Source organism: Notothenia rossii, assembly GCF_949606895.1.
Source record: "Notothenia rossii genome assembly, chromosome: 1".
NCBI classification, from domain to species: Eukaryota; Metazoa; Chordata; class Actinopteri; order Perciformes; family Nototheniidae; genus Notothenia; species Notothenia rossii.
The window spans coordinates 18,726,698-18,744,583 of record NC_136912.1 but is presented as its reverse complement, the minus strand read 5'-3'; the positions used below and the strand labels follow the sequence as shown (position 1 = coordinate 18,744,583).

At 38.6% G+C, this 17,886-nt stretch overlaps 1 long non-coding RNA gene across 1 annotated transcript in view; it reads right to left on the bottom strand.

Moving 5' to 3' along the window:
* Positions 1–1,004: 1,004 nt before the first annotated feature.
* The window catches only part of LOC307042345, a 40,675-nt gene continuing 23,793 nt past the window's right edge, over positions 1,005–17,886 (bottom strand). Inside the window, exons 2-5 of the long non-coding RNA XR_013809086.1 lie at positions 4,996–5,081; positions 4,792–4,873; positions 4,219–4,548; positions 1,005–3,316 (exon numbers count right to left, since the gene is read on the bottom strand). This is a non-coding gene — a long non-coding RNA (uncharacterized lncRNA). The remainder of the gene's footprint in view (positions 3,317–4,218; positions 4,549–4,791; positions 4,874–4,995; positions 5,082–17,886) is intronic.

The following is a 17,886-nucleotide window of genomic DNA, read 5'->3' as shown; positions in this document are numbered from 1 at the left end:
GGTTGCTCACCTGACCAATGGTCACCGGGCTGTCAGGGTGATAATGTAAACCTCTCTGAGAGCAGATAACAGCCCGTTGGGATAATTGGCCTGACACACACACACAGACCAAGCTAGGGGCACACAGCGAGACACCTCTCAGTTACCATGGGAACTTGACCTGAAGCCCCTGTTTACACACATCTCAGTGAATAAACCCAACACCCCCCACTGTGTACTTTGCCCAGATGAGGAGCTCGCAGGTGAAGTAAACTTCAAACATTGAGAGATGATGTAACAAGGCAGAAGGGCCACCTGCAGAAACAAGCCCTGCTTCTGCTGTAACAGAGGAGACCCTGCTGGGGCTAATGCACCACCGACATGCAGCAGTTATGCTAAGAGGAAACAAGAAATCCAACCACAAAACGAGTTGGCACTGAGAAACAAAGTCACAGCTGAATATGTTTAATACATTTCCGAAATGTACGACACATTAGTCTAGAAGTCGTTTAACGTAAAGTTTTAACATCAACCTTTTTATGTGGCAAAGCATTGATTGAGCAGTGAAAAGGTTCTTTGAGTTCACTCATTACTCATTGGGCCCCTTTGAACCCTGCAGCCAAGGATCAACATTAAACATCAGTGAGTAACCACTATTTGTTCAGAGGAAGGCTGTTGGGTGTGTAACTTGTTCCCTCTTGTGGTGAGAAGTGTATGCTACAAATAAAGAGACTTCATAATCAAGATGCTCTGATGTGGAGAGGAAATATAATTTTACTGCCACAACACACAACCATTACATCTCATGATTCTCTTCATCCTCTGTGCTTTCTGAGCACTTAATGGACCTCTTGTCGTCTTTGAATAAGATACAAAATAGACCCCTACATTTTGAATCTAACATCACATTTTCATATCACAAGAATTGTTTGCATGCTTTTCTTTTGAGATGCATTGGTTTTATGAATGTTATTGCTGTAAATGTATTTTGAGACATTAAAGAAATACGAGAAAGAACACATGTATAGATTCAAAGGTTTTATTGTTATTGTTATAGCTTAATTGTCATGATTTTATTTCTAAATCTTTCTAAAGACTGATGTTGTGGCGTTCTGCCTAAATTAAGATGCACTCATTTACATGTAATATAAGGAAGGTTGGGGGTTGCGTGAGCCCCCATATAAATGAGGTACAATCCAAGCCACAGTAAATCAAGAATACATACATAATGTTGTGAATCGAAAATATACATCCAATCTTCCCTTTTATCTATACAGGAAAAAAACATTTTTCTCTTCAAAGAATCCCTCCCAAAGCTTACATTTTTTTTATAATGGTTAATGTCAGCTGATTTATATATAAAGTCATAATATGTTAAAAACAAGTAAAAAAGATTCATGAGTGTCATAATGTCATATTCAAACAGATCCATTTAAAGCTTATCACTGTGATTGTTTCAAGTTTGAATTTATTTTTCAATTAGTTATGTTAAAAATATTACCATTTTGAATAAGGTGCAGGTAACAGTATAGTTAATTAGTCAAAGATAATATTTGTATAAAAATAAGATTGTCAGAGGCAGTCTTAGTCAAAGCTATTAATGTGAGTGTGTGTGTGTTCATGTGTGTCTATCCATGTGCAATTGAATTGTCAGGGTAACCTCGTTGTCAATCACCCAGTTTGCTCTCAGCTGAGCAGCGTCTTACTAAAGGTCCAACGTGCCCCTGTGTCCCCATTCGCAGAGAGTCATTCTGACTTTAAAAGCCTCTCACATGCCTTCTCTGAAGTGGGGCATTGAGGTGTTAACAATGCAGGGTTTTAGCCTCAGAGCTGGATGGGTCCTCCAGCTTTAACCTATGCCTGCAAAGACACAGGGCTGAGTGGAGATGGAGACCAGGAGAAAAGATTGGTATCCATTATCTTACTCGTCAGCTGCACTCAGGATACTCGATGCTGATCAGATTAAAAACCCAAATGCAACCCTGACAACCTAGGCTCTATCTGTCACTGCATGTTCACATATACTTAAACACTGTAAAGCAATCTCTTTTTAAAAAATCCATCTTAAAGATTTGGTTCACCCAAATTGCAAAAATGCAGTGATTTTTAGCTACACAGATTTGATTCTGATTGCCTAGGTGTCCGATATTAATCTCTTAATGTTCTGCAACCGGTCCAATAAAACTGAAGAGCATTGAATGTCAGGAGTGGGGCTCAGAAGATTCAGTAGTCTCCCAATACATGAGTAATTCAGTAGTCTCCCAATAAACCTGAAACAGTTATTTGCCATATCTGGCACTCATCATTGTTCACCAGAGGGCAGTATCCACCCACACAACAGAGTCAGACATTGCATGAGGGTGATTTCCTGTGTCTGGCTTTTTGATATTTCACACACAAATGCTTCTGTGTGTCTGAGGGGGAATTCACAGCACAGCTAATCTTTTGAGGTCTGCATTTTATTCGCGATTGACAGATACTTTTTTTTCTCTTGCAGAAAGTGTGCATTCCCACAGCAGCCGTAGATGGACAATCATCCCGTTGAGACATGGTGGGCAGCCGAGATTTCAACTGACATTTTCATCTCACTCTCTCAGAAATAAATACATTCTAATCCGTGGCCATAGGGTGTATATCTTCTTGCGGAATTTAAGTAGTAGCCAGAAGGACTTTTTAAACATCTGAAGTTATGTGTGAGTGTGTGTGATGAAACCAGTATCTGCTGCTCACTCATGCGTGACTCAAAACAAAACAACAAAGGTATTTTTTGAAGAGCTGAAAAGTAGAACCATATATCTTTGGACCATCTTAGAACGCTTATATCCTGGATTTTTTGAAATGCACACATTTTAGTACCTCTTTGTTACTAATCAATGTTAATCACTTTACCCCTGATATCTTACCCAACTCCATTATGTGGATTTACTTTGGCAAATCCATTAATTCAGTGTGAGAGCAAGTGCAATTGAAACAAAGAAAAATGTCCACATAGGTCGCTGTGATCCAACTCCGTTCCTGGCTCGAGTTGTATGAACCTGTGCTCTGACTCTCTCCGCATGCAGGTCAGGATTCTCAACCAAAGAACTAGCAATGTATCTACCAGATGCTGTGCTCTTCAAGGAACAGTTGTAGGGAACACCTGAAAGACTGTGCTCCAGGTAACTATGGATAGTCATCCAACCGTTGTTCACCTGTTTCGTAGTGTGTTGCTTCACAGAGCCATCTGAGAGATTGTGGGAGCCGTGAAACCAGTGCACATCTCCGTCCGGGTAGACATGTCTGAAGGTGCAGGTGGGATGGCCCTCATTCCAAACAGCCTCAACGGACCAACAACACTCTGAGGGGAAGACCATAAGAAGAGCATCTAAATTAACTTTAAAAATGCACTTCAAGACATACCATAAAGTACTCAACGATTTCTACAATCAAATCTAGACCAATCACAAGGGAGCAGTGTTGGAAATTGAATTTACTCAAAATGTGAGTAAATTCAATGAGTAAAATTAGCCCTACAGTCCAGTAATTAAGCAGCTGATCCATAAAGGGCAATTGGCTACCCTGCTCCACAGTCCTCAAAAGCAAACCACCATAAATGTCAAAATCCAAACATAAACGATATTCAAAGATAACATTTAACTTCATCCTAATATGTAATCCTTCTTAAACATCATTGTCTTGTACATTTAAATGTATTTTTTTTTCTAATCTTGCTTACTTTGATTTGCCCCATTTGCAACCAGAATGCCAGCCACATGCTACATTTAAAAATGTATATACTGTATATGCTAAAACTATATTCTCCTCTGCATATATTTATTTATCAAGTCACCTTGCTAGAAAACACATTTGATCTAGACAAACACATGATATTAGTTACTGAAGCTTTCAAATAAATGTATTGGAGAGTAGAAGAAAAGATTGCAGAAAAAATATATACTCAAATAACTCAAATGTATACTATTACTATAACTGTTATCTCTATTGAGCTGTTATTTATGAGCAGGTCTCCCCTTTCCAAAGCAAGCAACAATAAGCCAACAGAGGCTGTTAGGAAGAAGACTATTATTTAGTAAAAACGAATTTTAACAATACAGAATTTTAAATATATAACAAATACGCTTTTAAAAATGTTTTTATAAAGAAGCAGGACATGCATTTAACACGTGTGTTAGTCCACAAGGATACACACAACCCAAGTGGGTGAGTCACACTGAATGTAAACACACTGTGGACACTGACCTTGTACCTCCACGATTAATTTTGCATTGGAAGCTCCACGGTTGGATTGTAGTTTGCAGGTGTAAGGATTTGAGTTTCCGCTCTCCAGTGGCATCACTCTTTTAAAGATGAGGGACAGTTGTCCATGTTTGTACTCACAATGGAAGTCACTTCGGCTGTGGGGTTTGATTTTTCCTTCCTCGTCCACTGAACAGAGAGAAGTTTGGTTTTGGATCCACGCCATGTGTTTGATTGATAGTCCATTTGGAGATGAGGACACGTCGCAATTTAGGGTAACCTGTTTGCCGCACTTCGCAGTAATCTTGGGACTCACATTAAGTTTCACCAACTCTGGAGACAAAGATACAAATATTATACGGAAATACAGAAGAACAAAAGATTCATGTTTGTTCAGCATTGTCATCAGCACAATTCCAGCTACTTTTGGGAACTATAAACTCTGCTTGTTTTCTAAACTTTTAGAGAGAAGAGCCAGAGATAGTTTTCCTTCTGTATAACCATAATCATTTTTGATCTACGATGAGTATTGGTTCTGAACAAATGACTTTAAACTTAAAAAATAACTTTACATACCTTGTGTTGTTAGAGTAAATGCATTTAAAAGCCAGAGAAGTTTAAGCAATGCGGTGTACTCCATTGTCTCCTTTGCATTCTACTGTAACAAAGAGAGCAATCACATACAAAAAAGTTTACACACTGCACGTTTTTCTGCAGGCAAGTTGAAACTTCATCTTAGTAGACTGGTATTTTGAAAACATATGAAAGTCTGGAACTGACCTCAGGATGATTTGTGCTTCTCCTCAGCTTTTCCCAAGTAGTCTGTGATTCCTTACTAGCATGAGTATCGTCCTTGAGACTTGTTCCTAAGTGCAGAATGTTAATGATTACAGTATTATAAAGAGAAACGACCAGGAAGGGTTATCTCTTCGGAGGGAGTGTGCTGGAGAGTGTGTGTGTCAGAGAAAGTGAAAGAAACACAAAGTGAAGGCATATTCATAAATCAAATAAAGCTGCAACAAGCAGAGACTTGTAAGATCCTCTTTGATGTGTTGCAGCAACTCGTTTTACTGAATTCAACTCTCATGAAGATGTTCCCATGATGTCACCATGACTCTTTGATACTGACAAGTCCCCTTGCAAATAGCCAAGGGCAAAAGGCCCTGATAATAATCCCCCTCACTCATAAAAGGACCATGTTGTGTCCTTTTGTAAATGCATTAGTCATTTTATCGGAAGTCGTCATGTAAGCATGGAAGCGTGAGATAAATGTCAGTAACACACTCTTCTGTAAACCTAAGCTTATTATAAACACATCAAAAATCAAGCAGTGTAGCAGTTGTATTTAGTTATTTGCCCTAATTTGTTTTACTGTTTATGTTTCCTCTTAATTGACTCTATAGACAACGTTTCGCTGTTGGGCCACAATTATAGGAATCAGTTTCTGTTGGTGAACCACACCAGAGTTTAGTTTTGGAAAATTCTGAGGATATTACCAAGCTACAAGGCTGTATTTTGGAGAAAGGTCTTGATTAATTCAACTTTGACATCTATAACATATCACTACTTATATGTGTTCATCAAAGGATTATGCAACCCCATTTCTTAAATTATTATCACTTGCAAATTCCAGGAAAAGATCACGTGGATGCGAAGCAGGGTTTCCGAACAAGACACACTTCTCTGTGGGGTACTTTTTATAATGTTGTCACCCATATTGCAGCTGCCATCAGCTTTCTTGCCCAATACTGGACCGATTTAGAAAAAGATGAGGTTACCATTAGTTACTTAGAGACACAACATGTGAAAATAGGGTCCAGGTTAATCTAGACTAGTTAATCTCACTTTGTATTTCTTCACCCCTTTCCCTCAAACTATTTTAGGAGAGTGCATTTACGTAGACACGTTGTGCCTCTCTTCCTCTGTTTCTTACTTCTCTCTTCCTACCCCTGTCTCTCAGACCCATCCTAAGGGAGCAGACACGTTCTGTCTCTCTATCTCCGAGGGTCAAAGATTCATATGGCCAGGGATTCCTTTGAGCGATATGCGCCGGCCCTTGCCTTAAGCCTTGGACTTCTACACAACTGCACAGGTCTTGATAGATAGAGTGGGGAAGTTCAGGGGAACAATTTACTCTTGATTGTCATATTCCTTCATTGCAAGGCACAAAATCAACTTTGACAATGTCCTCTGCTATACTTTCTACTTTAGAGTATCTGTATTTCAGCTAGACTTCACAAGGATGCTAGAGTTTCTGTTTTTACACTGCTTTACCAGTGGGGAAACTGAGGGGAATACAAGATACAAGTTTTTTTTTGGAAAAGGATATTGAGTCACAACTTTGGAAATGCAATAAAAAATCCTTTGCAAGCGTCTCAAATGTATTTACAACAAATGCTCTAGTCATAATAAGCGTTGATTTTCCGTAGCCCTTTTCGGACAACTACAGTAAAAGTGCTAATTTTAGACAGCGGTGTCCAGTGTGTGACAGATATTAAGTAACTGCTAGTAATTTAACTAATTGATTACTGGGAGACGGGAAGCAGAGCAGAGCCTGACAAAGAGATCTTAGAGACTTACAACAAGCGGGATTGCAGAAGTTTTTAACAGCTAAAAAGAGAATCAATGTTTTGGAAACATTGTTTTTGGTATATAACATTTTGATCCAATCAAAACTATGAGGGATAAATTGGTCCCATCTACTTTCCACTGTGGTTATCTTTAGGCACAACAGTAGCAATAATTGGATGTGAAGGAAGATACTGCTGTTCGTAGAGACCCTAGTGAGGGTTATGGAAAACAAAACTGCTGAGTATACAACACATGCAAATTTGAATGCACCGAGATGCAGATATCTTGCCTGGGAACCAGACTTATCTGTGAGCTCATGTTTTCTTTGGCCTGGCGGATGCGTCTGTTCCCTGTCTGCCTGAAACACATTTTCAGCAACTTGAAATCTGGCAGGCCAATCAAAATTGTTTATTTATTATAAAAAAGTCTGAGACTATGACTGTAAACAGAAGCATTGTTGAGCTATTTTTGAAACAACCAAGATGGCTGCAGCTGATGTACAACCTATTGTTAAAGACCTTTTACATCAGTATTGAATGAACCGGATGGTAAATGATTAAACTTCTATCTCGTTCACGAACATATTACATTACCATTACAGCACATTTGTGCAACCTGTAGAACTGCTCACTCAGCTCATGTTGTAATTGGCTGTAGGTCTATCCAATGGGGTCTTGGGACCGTTCATAACGTCCCCTGGCAATCAATAATCAGAGAGGTTCCAGACTCATTTACATTTTGTCAGGTTAAATTATGTGCATAGCTTACATCCCAATTAGAAGGCACTGGATGTGATTAATCAGCTGAAGTTACCATGTTCAATTCTCTTATTTCTCTCTCCATATGGGAGCAGCATCTTGGCATCGGTGTTAAACATCAGCACTGCATGCATTAATGGAGCATTACCTTCTGATTCAATGAGGGCACTATACAGATGACCCCTGCAAAAAACGAAATCTCTGACCGTTACTGGCGACAGTCTTGCACTGAGAGAAAAAAAGGCGGCAGGGTTTTGAAATAGAAGAAGAAGATTTGGAATAAAATGTACAATATATCTGGTTGCTTTATGGATTTCAGAACTTCAACAACTATCCATTGGGAGTTGGACTGCTCTACAAGATTCACAATAGATACAGCGTAGTTATTGGCAGTTATTATCTGAAGTCCCATGCCCGGCAAAGTGCAACATACAATATACTTTATACATAAAAGGAGACAGTCAGATATGTTTCCCAATCTTTCAGCACTAAAATAATGTTGCACTGCTTAACTCTTCAAGACTGCAGTCATTATTTTCACAGCAACAATAAGAGCATCGGTATTGACCTTTACCCTTGCTGCAGGTCTGTGTGTTTTTATGAGATCATTACAACCAACAATTGTCAATGCTGATTTTGTCATAAAGTTAATCATGAATCAACAATCTAGCCCTTGTAACACTTGACACCATGTGTTTTTTCTTCTTCTTCTTCAAAACATCAGCCGACCCTGTGTATTCATCATTCTCTGAACAGCCTTCATGTATTATGCAATCATTCAATTATTTTCTTAATACAACACAACTTCCCCATTACATTTCCTGGAGCTGTTGATCCTGCCCTTGTAGTTTGATCAGGTCTATTGTATTAACAGCCATCATCAGCCACTCAGCATTGATTCAGGATAGTGTCAACGCTTTCACGCCTGTATGTTCTACATGTACACAATATCATCCTAATAACATTTGTCATTCTGAAAACCCTGCGCCTATTCCAAACCGGTGAGGTAATTGGTTTGCATATAGTTACTGGTTTGTCTTACTGTAGGTCGTATCTGAATTGTCATCCCCAGGATATTATTATTAGCTTTGATTCCATCACTGACCTGTCTGCAATCTGTCTTTTGCTATGTGTGCACACTGGTTGATATACATGTCATACTTCAATTCAGTGATGCACATTAGAGAGAAACCCATGGTGCTAAAGTATCAGGACTTCCCTGATGGCTGCATTGCGGCTTAGTAACACGGGATGTCAAGTTTTATCCTGTACTTAATTGCTGTAGGGACCCGGTTATCCATAACGCTGAGTTCTATCTGGTGCTTTAACATGATTAGCAGTAGGTCTAAACTGCTGAAGATGTCCGGTAATTGGTAAATAAAGTTTGATGGTAATTGCAAGCTCAAGATTGGCCAGTTGTGTTTCAATCATACTTTGGACCTGTTGCTATGGTGATTTATCTGATAATTTTAACGTGGCTAGAAGTGGAAAACTTCACATGTTCGAGTCTGGTGATTCGTGAAGTTAAAGGATTACAAAAAAAAAATGTGTTGTATGGACTGAAAGATTGTCCCGCAAAGCTAAAGAGGATTTATGTGACCTTTCCTGGATTTCACTTCTGATAGATGAATCACTTGTGACTTAAGAAGAGGGTGTTTCAGTGATTGTAAACACTGGTCAATATTCTTATAACCATCAATATAAAATAACATAAATTAAAAAGCACCAAAGTTGTGAAGTCTTTAAACGACATAAATGTAAACTTGTGCACTTCATAAGCTGGTGATCCTCCATTGCATCAGAGTCTTCAACATGCTACTAAGTAGCACTCATAATTCCAGTGGATATAATTCTTTTTTTAGGGCTTGCTGGTAAACCCCCATCCAAATCCACTCTAACTCTCAGCCTCACCGAGATGTAATGAATCTAAACTGTGCAGACACTTAACTCTAAAAGTTTCCATTCGAAAAGCAACCTGCAACATTAGTGGTAACTGAACTGGAGTCTCAATGCTTCATTTTGTTGAAACAAAAATAAATGTTGTTTAAAGTCAGTACAAAGAAGTCATGGACATTAAAAAAAGGCTATACATAAATTCCTGTATAATGTAACTACATTTGTTTGTTAATTATGTTCAGATGGAAACATATCTTCTCCAAGATAACGTTTGTTTTTGGCGAATAACAAACACCTTTATAATCAAAGTCTGTCGCAGTCTGCTCATGTGGGAAGTCGAAGTATGAATGTCAAATGGGTCAGGGGGGGAAATCTAACACAGGATCTTCCAAAAGGAAGCTGCTGTTCCTGTCTCGGGTCAGACCTAGAGCCAATGTTGACTTGATACATTTATGTCTGTACCTAAAATAACTGTACAAATGTTATTTATTCAAGCTGAACCATTACATTTATCCTAATCCTAACTATTTTTGTGGGGTTTTTGTTTTGCGGGGTTTTTATTTTGCTTTGTTTCCTTTTAGGTTCTTAACCGTGTGTTTACAAGTGAAAATATGTTTCCCTCAAAACATAACTGGGAATGCAGGTAGTATATCAGCTGTAGCTGAAATATAATTATTAATTACCTTGTGAGGTAACTAGATTTGATCAACTGATAGAAACAAGGAACATCATTTGTATTGTTGTACCCGTATCAAAGTCTATATTGGCTTTGGGTTAATCATTGCCACTACCATCATAAAGGTAAAATACTGGCACAATACTAACTTGCTAATCGGAACTCCTTCAAACAGTATGCACGTTTAGTTGTTTTCTGTTTTCGCTGTTTAATCACAGACAACAGAAAAAGTCATAAGCAGTTACAATTATAAGCCATGTCCTGAGAAAAACAAAAGGATTTGCAAACTGTTTCTTAATGTCATATGTTTGAACAGGGATTTGGTTGTTTGAGCTGGGTTGGGAACCTTTGCTATTGTATAACTATGATACTGGATATAAAACCCAACTTGACCTGACATTTTGACAAGACACTAACATGTTTTAAGTTACTACTCCTGATGTAGTTAACTTATTTTACCTTTTTAGTATTTCACCAAATGTAGCTTTTTGTCATTTTGCCAAAAACTAGCAAATCTAAAACTACGTTGTTTGCTTATACCTCAAACTATGATTTATGAGCACTTTATTAAGCAATAACGTCTTGCATAATTGGCGTAGTGTATATATAGTGCAGTATTCACGGGGGATCTGGACCAGAAGACAGGACTATGAATCATAAGCACATAAGTGATAGCACTTTGAAAACCATCTTTGTTCTCAGTTCAACACAGTATTTTCTGGCTCAGGTTATTAGCCTTTTGTTTTCTCCAATTTTCTACCACATCTTTAACTGACTTGAACTGTTCTCTTCGTTCACCAATTTCAGTGTGTTCATTTGTCTTCCACTCACACCTCGGAGAACAGTTCTAATGGTTGTAGATAGAGTAAATCTTGTTAATGCAGGTTAATTAAACACATCCTCAATAAGCATTAATCCAGATTATACTCTTACCCTTTCAGGCTCTCTACGTGCTCTCTCTTTTCAGCATATTTTGAATGCTGATTTCAGCCGTCAGCGGCATGGTTAGAGTACTTATTACAGCCATTAGTGGTGACTGGTGACATCCAGAACATGCCATGGCAGGATGCAATTAATGCCCCCCTGTCCTCTTTTGTGAGACGTAAGGCACAAAGTGGACAAAAGGCAAGAAGAAATAATTTGTAAATAATTTGTTTAAAATTGAAGAAGAAAAGCAATTCAATGGAGATTCTTTGTTGGAGTGGCTGCAAGGTAGCAAGTGAATTGCAGCCACTCAAATAAAATTGAGCCAATTTTACAAAATAGTCACAGTGGATCTCTGCCGGCGGACAGTAATACGTTTTAGCTGTAGTGTATTTTTGAGGAACAAAAGTTAGAAGGGAGTGGAAACACACAGCCCTCTCATTCCTCTCTCATTTCCGTCTCACTGAGTTCATACATGTCATGAAAACATGATTTGTCTGCTTTGAACAATAGCAAACCAACGTTAGCGTTATAACAGAAGGTTTGGCATTTGGGACTTTCCTTTAAGATGAGTTTCGCTTTGTGAAAAAGTTAATAATTTTCTATATTTAGGGTGGGATCAAATACTCAGAGGTTGTTTTTACTATGTTTACCTGCACTAGGGACATATCTATCAGAGTGAGATATTCTGTATGCTCCTAAAGTCATAGATCTATTTTAATTTATTTTATTCGTAATGTGTCTCTGAAGAAAAGAGAGCTTCATCTGGTTTCCTGTTTCCCATCTTTTTTAAGGTAACAATATATGGTAAACATTGAAGCAAGATGAAAATGTAGAATACTGAAAGCTAAAATGATGCATATTTTAAGTAGGAGCAAGGAAAAAGCATCCTATCCACACTAAACACTAACTCAGCCTTAGTAGCCACCATCTTCAGGTTGAAGTGTGCTTGTGAATGTTTAAGGCACCTTGTATTGCAAGCTCTGCCACCATTGTATGAGATCTGTATGTGTGTGAATGGGTGAAGGCTGGCTTGTTTCAGAGATCATTTTGAGTGGTCAAGTAGAGCAAAAAAGAGCTATATAAATGCAATTCATTTATCATTTATAGTCTACGCATGTATGCTATCGATTTGATAGCAAAGGAGACATCACATTAAAGAAAATGTGCGGAGAAACAAAGTGCATCTGACTTATTATCAAAGGCAAGGATAATGAATTTAACATGCCCCAAAGCAAGTCATTTTGTTCGGCTACAGTGTTTATAAAGCAAAGTCATCCACATTTCATCTGTCTTTGTCACATTCTGCTTTCTCACTCAACTGTTTTCTGCATTAACCTTCCTTAGTCACCTGGTAGTCACACCCTGTCTCTCTCTCTCACTCTGTTACACCCATCAGCTCCATTAGTATTTAGGCCCACTCAGTGGCGTCAATTCAGCCAAAGCTAAGGTATGGCAAGGTTACTAGTCACATGACTTAACTACAGTATCAATCAATATACATGCCCAGCAAATAATCATAACAAAAGTGACAAGTCTGCTATGTAGCTTTTCTGTGTGGTTAGGAAAATTTGAACTTTTTCAAATGCAGCCTCACTCACATCCCAAGAAATGGAATGAATCCAAATTTTTGAAAAGTACCGTGCTTCTCCTACTTCATTTATGATTATACTTCTGATATTTTCCCCAATAACTCTCACCATATCATTCTGGGCTTCTGGGGAAGAATTGTGCGCATACCTGCGTTCCTGTTTGCTTTTCACGTTCCTGTCATCTGTTGCAATAACGTCCAAAAGTTCAAGGAAATTTCCTTTATTTTCATCCTCATCTCTCTCGTTGTGGCCACGGAGAGGGAGGGCCTGTCTTCCCAGAAATGACGTGATTTTGAACAAGGATTTGACGTGAGCCCGGTTCTCCTGCACCTCATCTGTCCTGTTTGCGTCAATCCGACTTGCGATGGATTGCTTATGTCCGCTGATCACAGCCTTAAAGTTAGACCACGCTAATGCAGCACAATTGTGTCTACTGCTCCCTTGATGATCCCGGAGATTTTTTTTCATGTTCTTCCAACATGTGTATCCAGTGTCTATGAACACACGCAGTCCATGCCTGTCACCTGTTAAAGTTGAGGCTCCTCCAAAATGACGGCATGCAAAGCAATAAACTGCATCTTCTTGCGCAGAATATTCAACCCAGTCATATTCCTGATACACACTGACATTAAAGCGTCTTCCATTTCTAGTTGGCAAGTGGGTCAAACGAGGACGCCTGAGTCCGTCTGTTTTACATCCACTAATATCCTTCTTCTCTGCTCCAGTTGACCCAGAGGCTGCTACTGCTGCTGCACCCGGGCCTTGACCTTCCTTATCGCTGTCCACGTCTGATCCAGCTCTTTCAATCTGAGAAATTGGTGGGGACTCAGACTCGGATTCAATTCGAGAAGTCGGTGTGGACGAGTTCTCAGCCTCCATGCATGTAGTCTCCGTCTCCCTGTTAGCATCTGCATCCCCGGCGCAGGTGCTGGAGTGGCTAACAGCCTCGTTAACAGCTTGAATCCCACCTTCACTACCTGGTCCTTCTCCCTCTGCTGCTGGGGCAACATTGGAGCCATCACCTTCACCTGCCTTTTTTTTTATAAAAAAAGATTCTAAAGTTCTTTGCTTTCTTTTCATTTTAGTTAATTAGCTTAGCCGAAAAATAAAAAAAACCGCGATAACATGACCCGCTCTGACCTCCGGCGGCTTCTCGTCAGGAGATACCACATTTCAAGATAGGGAGGGGGGATACGTTACGATAAGTATTGGGAAAGATAATATCTAGACTAGAGAAATCGATTGTGTTGTTCTGATTTTCATTTGTATTTAATTTATATGTATTAAATAATAGAATAATCAATACAAATTGACACAGAGTAATTCCATAAATTTATTTTTTTAAAACGAACATTTACATTTTCCCCTGGAGCCAAGGTGTGGCAGCTGCCATACCTTGCCATACCCAATTGACGCCTCTGGGCCCACTTCACTTTCACCTCAGTGCCAGATCGTACTTTGCAGCATGCCAGTCTTTCCTGCATTACCCTCCAGATTGCTCTCCCGGTTTCGACCCTGCCTGTCCCTGACCTGCCTGCCTCGCCTGCTCCCTGACCCGGTCTGTACCTACGACTCCCGTCTTGCTTTCTCCTGCAACCCTTGCCTGTCCCCGACCAGCCCTTTGCCTACTATCTGCCGTTTTGTCTCCTACCAGCCTATTGCCTTTAATAAAGCTGGTTACAGACTATCCCTGGTTTCCCGTGTGTTGCATTTCGGTCCTCAGCTCGTTTGTGACAGTCTTCAAAGATTTGTTTATCTGCCTCAAACAATTTACAACGATTTAGGTTTTTTTCAAAAAGTTATATGTAGTTCCATAGATAGTTTGTCAAGCTACCTGATTTGTAATGACACTAACACACAGTTCCATAATATACGCAAAATGTTAAAGAAGAATATCAATTGACTGGAAACAAGTTCAAACTGTTACCAAAGCTTTGGTAACAGTTTGAACTTGTTTCCAGTCAATTATTGAACCAAGGTAATGCTTTGGTAAAGCATTAACTTGGTTCAATAATTGTCCCACTATAGTACAAACTTTGCCCATCTTGCACTTCCCACAGCAATGAAGAAAAGGCATTTTAGTTCTTTACTTGACAATCCAGCACAATCTGTGTACATTCTCATGTACGTATTCATTTCAACCAACATATGTGAGATCATTAGCAAACATTTGAAGATGCTGCATTCTGAAAACTTTTAAGCTGCAGGAGGAAAAACACCTGGGACTGTCACGGTGACAGACACATCCTTACACCGACATACGCAGACACACATATGCTAACAATCATTTAAAACTAACACTTAAACCTAAGATCAGTTTCTCAAAGTAGAGAATATTATCCCCTAACTTTATGATAACTCACAGATGGATTGAGATGACTGTAATTCTAGTTTACCTCGGAGACTTAACTCCAGACTGCTTTACACTAATAAGCTTGCACACCATGATATAACTCCCTCTCTGCCTGTGCCCTCTGTTGGAGCCCTAAAACATGAAGGACATGTTCTTCACACACACAATCATTCATCACATTTATGAGCTGATCTGGAAGCTTTGCTGTGCTCATAACCACACCACCCGAACAAATGTCCACCAATAAAGTCTGCAATCACTGAGTTGAGGTCCACTGGGAGGATTGTTGCAGGATACAACATGAGAGTACACAGAAACAGGATGAGCTGGGTTTGAGGGAAGTATTTTAACAAAGAGTACAAGTATTGTACACGATTTTAGGATCCTGTGAAGATAAGAAGTCTGATACAGAGGATGCATTGTTGTATAATCCAACACCTCTACTAATTTATTAGGAAGAGTAAGAAAGATGTTTGGCGTCCGTCAGCGTTTTATCTGGCACAAACCCTGGCATCTTTGCTGTCTTTCATGCCAAACGCTAGTTTAAAATCAAAAGGGTATGAGGTAGTGATTTATGTTTTTATGCTTTCTTTTTTTTATAATTGATGACTCACTTCATGGAACCTCTAACAAAACATTTTTGTGAAAATCTTTGTCAAGCAACAATGTTTTACAGAAATGTCGATTATATTAACTAACCGTTTCAGTGTTATTAAGAATATTTTTTTTTACTGTTATTGTCATTACACAGTAGGCCTACTTACTATGTAACAAAATGGTTTTCTCTGCATTTGACCCATCCTAGTGTTAGGAGCAATGTCTTTAATAGAGGACAATCCTTGTATTAAATTAGAAGAATTTATTAAACAGAAAGAGAATTTCAAACAAAATATATGATGTAAATATAATATAATGGATAGATCTGGTCCAGGCTAATGTCATCAGCTGAAGTTTGTTTGATTCTTGCACATAAGGTATGAATAATAAAATGGTGATCGAATTGTATAACTGAGGAGAGGCTATTTATTTTGATATAATATTATTTAATTTCCTTCCAAATGGAAAAAAAGACGAGCCCATATCATGAATGATTCATTATGCTCTCACAAATGACCTTTCAATGAAAAAAACAGCTAGTGCTGGCAACTGACGGACCAAAAAGAAATGTAGAGTAGGCAGAAAAGGTTAATTGGTGATTGTTGGTCAGCTCTATAGTTCTCTGCTTTTGACACTCCACTTTAACGAGCAATTCATCAACATTATAACACGTACCAGCGGGAAAATCCACAAAGCCCATCAGATCAATTAAACATTTCTTGGCATTTTTAAACCATGAATGCAGATAATTGGTTCACTATTTAGGATCAGATTCTTTTAAAGGTCAGTCCTTTTAACATGTCTGAAAGGCTTCAATAACACTGCTGGAAATGGCTAGTCATTATATTGATTTACATAAAGCTGCACTGCACTGAACTAGAATTACCCTTATGTGGTTAGTGAAAGCTGCAGCTACATGTGAACATTGAGACATTAAGGAGAATTGTGCTTTGCCATCTGTGGCCCTATGATACATCAATCTCACTGTGATCTACAGCCTTTTAGAGGCTCCAAAAAATGGAATTGAATCATCTTGATTGTAGAGCAGCTGCCTGCTGCAGCTGGCAGGAAGAGGACGTTGAGGGAGTTAAGACTGGAGAGAAAACCATCATTATGACACTGACAATTTTACACAACAAAGCTGTTTGTGAAAAGTTTCCTAAAGGCTTTTTGGGCTGCAGAGGGGGTTGATCTAAGTTAAGGACAACATCTTTAAGAACTATTTTTAAATTAAATAATCTGGTTGGTGAAATTATTAAAAGGTAGGTGTGTGTACCTGCTTGTGGGTTTAGGGCTACATTAATAATCTCTGACTAATCCAAAGGCTATTGAGTGGAATTGTGGGTAATGTGGGTGCCATATTTTGAAAAGGAAGAAACTAAACTGTTTCTGGTTTTTGACAGTTTTGAGTCAAGTTAGATTCAATACTTTATTGCCATATCAACATAGCTGATAACCAATTTAGCATTATACTCGTATAACTAAGCTAAGTATTTATTTATGTTTATAGAAATATTGCCATTTTGGAAAGCAATAACACTATTCTTAATGTAAAACAAATAAAATATATGATTTAGGTTTGGGAAAGACCTTACATACACATCCATCAACACACCTTCTGCATCCTTACTTTCTGCCCTCCTTGCATCAAGGACACAACCAACATGAACATAACTCCTGTCGATACTAAATTGGAGAACCACTTTCAACAGAAAGACTTCACATAATTGTCTGTAACAGGACAGGGTCTTCAAATTGTGTAAAGTGAACATAGTTAGACCAAAACACATCACACTGTTGTATTATGTTCTAATATTTACCATTAAAATAATATTACTGCATTAGCATCACTGCTTGCTTTGAACTGGCAGAAATATGCAACCCATCCCATTTAAAACGTAAAATATGGGACACTAGGCTAAAACCCCTCCATCAAAATGACTATTAATATCAGATGTTAAATAATATCTATCCCCGGAAATAACTAAGCTCAAATATGAAATGTAATCCATCAGGTTAACAAGAGGCTGCATTGGCAATTAGTTAGTTCCACCCTCGAAAAATCATAACATGACAGGATGTATGACCTCCTCCTTCACCACATATGTGTTGACATAATGTTGTTTTGACACATTTGATATCATAAACCTTTGAAAGGTACCACAGTGTGGTTATTAACCCTGCCCGGAACGTCACTATCCCTGCATGTGATTCATGGATTCAGCAAATTCAGGCTGTTGCTCTTGACCAGCTCAACATTATTTTGTCCTGCATAATCATATTTATCCAAGTCATAATTCCCTC